Below are 6,424 nucleotides of genomic sequence, written 5' to 3'. Positions count from 1 at the left end.
ACAGGAAAGAATGAAGAAATAAGAATTCAAAAAAATGAGGAGAGGCTTAGGAACCTCCAGGACATCTTTAAACGTTCCAACATCCGAATTATAAGGGTACCAGAAGGGGAAGAGGAAGAGCAATAGATTGAAAACATATTTGAACAAATAATAAAGGAGAACTTCCCCATTCTGGCAAAGGAAATAGACTTCCAGGAAATCCAGAAAGCTCAGAGAGCCCCACCAAAGTTGGACCCAAGAAGAAACACACAAGACACAACATAATGACATTAGCCAAGGTAAAAATGAAGGAGAGAATCCTAGAAGCAGCGAGAGATAAGGGGACAGTAAGCTACAAAGGAGTTCCCATCAGACTGTCAGCTGATTTCTCAAAAGAGACCTTACAGGCAAGAAGGGGCTGGAAAGAAATATTCCAACTCATAAAAGACAAGGACCTATATCCCAGATTACTCTATCCAGCAAAGCTTTTATTTAGAATGGAAGGGCAGGTAAAGTGCTTCTCAGATAAGGTCAAGTTAAAGGAGTTCATCATCACCAAGCCCTTATTTTAGGAAATGTTAAAGGGACTTATCTAAGAAAAGAAGATAAAGGAAAAAACATGTATAGTAAAAGGACAGCAAACTCACAATTAACAACCACACCTAAAGCAAAACCAAAAGAAACTAAGCAAACAACTAGAACAGGAGCAGAACCACAGAAATGGAGATCACATGGAGGGTTAGCAACAGAGGAGTGGGAGGAGGAGAGAGGGGGAAAAGGTACAGAGAATAAGTAGCATAGATTGTAGGTAGGAAACAGACAGGGGGAGGGTAAGAATAGTATGGAAAATGTAGAAGCTAAAGAACTTATAAGTATGACACATGGACATGACTAAAGGGGGGATATGGATGGGAGAGGGTATACAGGGTGGAGGGGACTGAAGGGGGGATAATGGGATAAGTGTAATAGCATAATCAATAAAATATATTAAAAATAATAAAAAGCCTTAAAAAAATCAATAAATTGTTAATGATACAGGTAAGGAAATTGAGGCTCAGAGATGCTAATCAATATGCCCCCAAAACTCCGAGCTAGCAATGACGAAACTGGATTTGAAACCAGATGAGACTCCAAAAACGGTAGTGTTGTATACTAGGCTCTAGTGCCTCATATGTATGGCTGTGAAATTACCAAATAGTTTTATATAGGTAGGGGTTGTTATGGAGGTGAACAGTGAAGAATGGTTGGAAATAAGTCCAAGTTATACATTGTGGCATGATCATAGCCATTACTTACAGATGATGCTGGGAGAAAATGTACAAAACAGAGAAACAAGAAAGTCTCCTGGTGGTAGAATTCTGGGTGTTCTTTCCCCTCTCTATTTCTACTTTTAAAATATTGTCTCAAAGCCCTGGCTGGCGTAGCTCAGTGGATTGAGCATGGGCTGGGAACCAAAGTGTCCCAGGTTCGATTCCCAGCCAGGGTACATTCCTGGGTTGCAGGCCATAACCCCCAGCAACCGCACATTGATGTCTGTCTCTCTCTCTCTCTCTCTCTCTCTCTCTCCCCCCCCCTTCCCTCTCTAAAAATAATAAATAAAATCTTTTAAAAAAATTAAAAAAAATATTGTCTCTATTTTGTTTTCAGTGAGCATGTCATGTTTAAGATGAGCTATAATTTGGCTGGGATAATGGTGTGGTGATAGTGTTAGTTTTTATTATTAAATAAACTTAAATATATGCAAAGGTGAACCATAGTATAATGAACTGCCATATCCCAATTACTCAGTTCCAATAATTTAACAACTCACAGCCAACCATTTCATTTATATTCCCACCTATCTCCCTCCCTATATTATTTTGAAGCAAATACCAAACATCATGCCATTTCAAGTATTTTAGTTGGTGTCTTGAGGACTCTTTAAAAAATTAAACATATTGCTTCTCAGCAATATGCTTTGACTAAGATCAAGCATAAAAAATTAATCATACTTGCAATATATAAAAAATATCAAATCATTATGTTGTATACCTGAAACTCATAGGTTATATGTCAGTTATATCTCAATAAAAAATTACACATAGCTGAAATGCCATATCACATCTGAAAAGTTAACAGTAACCAGTGTTCAAATTTCTGGTTGTGCAAATGATAATTTTTCAATTTCTAAGTTTCCTTGATTCAAGATCCAGAGTGATCCATACATTGTAATTGCTTGATATCTCCAAAGTACCTCTCATTCTATAGGTTCCACTATCATCACATTTTTCTCCTTGCATTTTATTGAAGAAATAATCATGCCAATTGCATCCCTTCAGTGACAGCTAGTATGATCTTCTGCCCTATTTCCTGTAATTTGGTAGATGTTTGATCAGATTTAGGTGTAATCTTTTTTGGCAATACTCCTCTATGGGTAGCAGCATGTTCCTCCACCAGAAAGCATGTGATGTTAAGAATCTTACCTTTTTTGACTGCATGGATGGACCTGGAGAGTATTTATGCTAAGTGAAATAAAGCCAGTCAGAGAAAGACAAATACTACATGATTTCACTTATATGTGTAACCTAATGAACAAAGTAAACTAACAAAGTGGAGACAGATATATGGATACAGAGAACAGACTGACAGCTGTCAAACAGAAGGGAGTTGGGGACTGGATGAGAAGGGTAAAGGAATTATTAAGCAAAGAAAAAAAAGACTCATGGACACAGGCCACAGTATGGTGACTGCCAGAGGGAAGCAGGGAGATAGAAGGAGGTAAAGGGGGATAAATGGTGATGGAAGGAGACTTGACTTGATGTGGTAAAGACATAATAATATAATATACAAATGATGTATGGCAGAATTGTATACCTGAAACCTGCATAATTTTTATTAACCAATGTCACCCCAATAAAGTCAATAAAACAAAAATAAATAAATAAGTACCATGGGGGTGTCTCTTTTGTACTCTCAGCAGCTGACCAACACTTTTTATCCCATTAACTCATTGAAAGTTGCAAAACAGTGATATTGCAATTCCATCATCTCTTTTTCACTTAACTGGAAGGTGTTTTTAAGAGAAACTATCCCTCAGCTAACTTATTTACGTAGTGGTACAGTTTGTATGGGAACTGTAGGAAATAGTTTTTTTTCTGTTATTTCCCAATTTTCAAAATAAAATAATGAGTTAACTCACTAGCATCCTCCAATGGTGAGTGATTAGTACTTTGATTTTTGTATGATGGGTTTGTCTATTTAGTATCATTTTGGATTCATGTATTCAAACATATTCAATGTTTCAATCATTGTAGTTATTATTTCCTATATTGATGTTCAGATTGTGTTACCTTCAAATTGGCTAAAGAGTTCTTTTGAGAGCATACTAAATAATCTTTGATAGCTTCCTTACTATCTTGCATGACAAGATATTATAGGCTCCTATACTTTTCTAATGAATATGTCTATTTTTCTTAAAGTATCTTGACTTTATACTGATAATTCTAATTAAAAACAGGACTACAGATTTTACTAAACATATATCTTCTTTCTCTTTTATTAAGAATCCCAGTCCTAAGCAACAAGTAGAATGATAGGATTAGAATACCATGTTATTCACTTGCCTTATACAGCAGTATTTTTATCCCACACAAAGTCTCAGAGTAACAACACTAACACTGCCACCACGTGATTATTGTTGACAATGTAATATAATTTTTGCAGTTTTTTACTATTTTAGGACATACCCCATGAGAAAGGTACATATTATTGAATTTTATAGCAATAAGAATAGCTCTCTGAGTTGTTACGGTACCAACTGGATATATATTTAAGTACATTCATTTCATGTATTTTTAAAGATTGTTTTATTTTATAATTAAAAAATATTTGAATGTCTCAAGTAAAATAAAAAAACATATACAAAAATTGTAGCTTCTAACAACTTAAACAAATGAATCTTTTCAGTTAAAATACAAAATACAGTTTGACCCTCTTATCATGGAACTTTTTTTGATAAAGTATTTTTTATTGATTATGCTATTAGTTTTCCCAATTTTCCCCTTTATCCCCCTTCCACCCTCAAACCTCCAGCATTCCCCCCAACTTAGTTCATGTCCATGGGTGGTATGTATAAATTCTTTGAGTCCTCTGTTTCCTATACCATTTTTTATCTCTCCCCATCTATTTTATGCCTACTAATTAGGCTTCTTCGTCCCTGTACATTTTCCCCCCATTCCTCCCTTCCCCCTCCCCACTGAACTCCCTCCATGTGATGTCCATTTCTTCAATTCTGTTCCTATTCCCGTTGTTTAGTTTCTGTTTTCATTGTTTTTTTTTCTTTTAGGTTAACTTTTTGATAATTATGAATTTGTTTTCATTCTGTTTATATTTTTGATCTTCTTAGATAAGTCACTTTAATGTTTCATTTAATAATGGCTTGGTAATGATGAACTCCTTTAACCTGACCTTATCTGGGATACACTTCATCTGCCCTTCTATTCTAAATGAAAGCCTTGCTGGATAGAGTAATCCTGGATGTAGGTCTTTGCCTTTCATGATTTCAAATACTTCTTTCCAGCCCCTTCTTGCCTTCAAGATTTCTTTTGAGAAATCAGCTGATGGCCTTATGGGAACTCCTTTGTAGGTAACTGTCCCTTTCTTTTGCTGCTTTCAAGATTCTCTCTTTGTCTTTAATCTTGGGTAACTTAATGATGATTGCCTTGGTGTGTTCCTCCTTGGGTCCAGCTTCTTTGGGACTCTCTGGGCTTCCTGGACTTCCCGGAAGTCTACTTCCTTCGCCAGATTGGAAAAGTTTTCCTTCATTATTTATTCAAATAAGTTTTCAATTTCTTGCTGTTGTTCTCCTTCTGGCACGCCTATAAGTTGGATATTGGAATGTTTCAGGTTATCCCAGAGAATCCTCAGCCTCTCTTCTTTTTGGATTCTTATTTCTTCATTCTGATCCAGTTGGATGTTTTATTTCTTCCTTTTGCTCCAGATCATTGGTTTGAGTACTGGTTTCCTTCCTGTCACTGTTGGTTCCCTGAATATTTTGCTTTATTTTATTTTCAGTATCTTTCCTTTGTTCTTTCATTTTTCGACCAAGTACAATCAGTTCTGTGAGCATTCTGATTACCAGGACTTTAAATTCTCCATCAGGTAGGTTGGCAGTCTCCTCATCACTTAGTTCTGAGGTTTTACTCTGTTCTTTAATTTGGGCCATATTTCTTTGTCTTGGCACTGTTGATAGGTTGTAAGTGGGCGGGGCCTTAGGTATCCACCTGAGCAGGGCAACTGTCTTTGCTGCGCTGCAGCACTGCCTGTGGGGTACCGGCCAGAGAGGGAACAGTGCAGCTCACCTGCTTATCTCTAGCACATTTTTCAACTCTCTTGTGAGACTGGGAGAAACTCCCACCAAGGCAGTCCCAGCTGTAGCCCACAGCCAGCTCTGAGTCAGAGTTTTCCCCTTAAGTCAGCCCCTCCCTCACAGCTCACCAAGCTCAGCAGCCAGCCCCGCCCCTCAGCTGCCTCACTGGTTTTTCTGAGTCACCCTTGTGGTCTGCTGCCTTACATTACTCGTCTGGTTGATTTTTTAATTTCTTGGTTGTTAGAGTTTCATGCAGTTTGATTTGGGGGTGCTTTGGGTTGTTTATTGATTTCAGATTGGTTGTTATCCTCCTTTTGGCTGTGTGAGGAAGCGGAGGGTTTCTACCTATGCCTCCATCTTGGCCAGAACCAAAATGTAGAATTTTTATGTAGAAAACTTTTAGATACTCTCAAAGACCTTAAAAGAAGACCTAAATAAATGAAAAAAAAAAAACCCTCATGTTGGTGAAAAATAATGCTTAAAATTGCAGAGTATGAAACATTTTTTTATTTTCTGTATTTCTAATGCTTTGATATCTGGGGGCCTTGCTGACCCCTGACTGCCCCTCCCCTCATATAACTTCTCAGATTTTATTTTTCCTAAGAAGTGGTGACTAGCACTACATATCTCAAATGCAGTCATAAACATTACACATGAGAGAAAAAATACTGAGTTTGTCATCTACCATCTCCTTGGCAATTAAAAAAGAATTTTCTGTCTCTTAAAATATCAAGGCATCATTGAGAATTTAGTTTTTTCTCTGCGTATAAACCTGTCATATTCATTTGACTTTTCTCATTATCCTAAACCTCTTAGCGATGGCTGATACAACTATACACATAACTCCTTAAAACTGATGGTTATGTGTGGCCAACTGTCCAGGTCACTTACACCAAACTACCCCAAATTCTTTTTGGAAAATGGCAGGACTTTTAAATAAGTCAAAAGAAGTCACTTACCCTTTCTTGCTATTTCCTTGGCTATAACATAAAGCATTCAAAAACTAATTCCTGTATTTTCTAGTCTTCTAGTGTACAATTGCATCATTTCCTTTTCAAAAACCTAGTAGTCTATACCCAAACTCCAGTTAAAGTGGGG

Source organism: Phyllostomus hastatus, unplaced genomic scaffold (genome assembly GCF_019186645.2).
Source record: "Phyllostomus hastatus isolate PE091 unplaced genomic scaffold, TTU_PhHast_1.1 phas_scaffold_317, whole genome shotgun sequence".
Classification (NCBI taxonomy): Eukaryota; Metazoa; Chordata; class Mammalia; order Chiroptera; family Phyllostomidae; genus Phyllostomus; species Phyllostomus hastatus.
The sequence above is the reverse complement of the archived record's forward strand: the minus strand, read 5'-3'. Positions refer to the sequence as shown.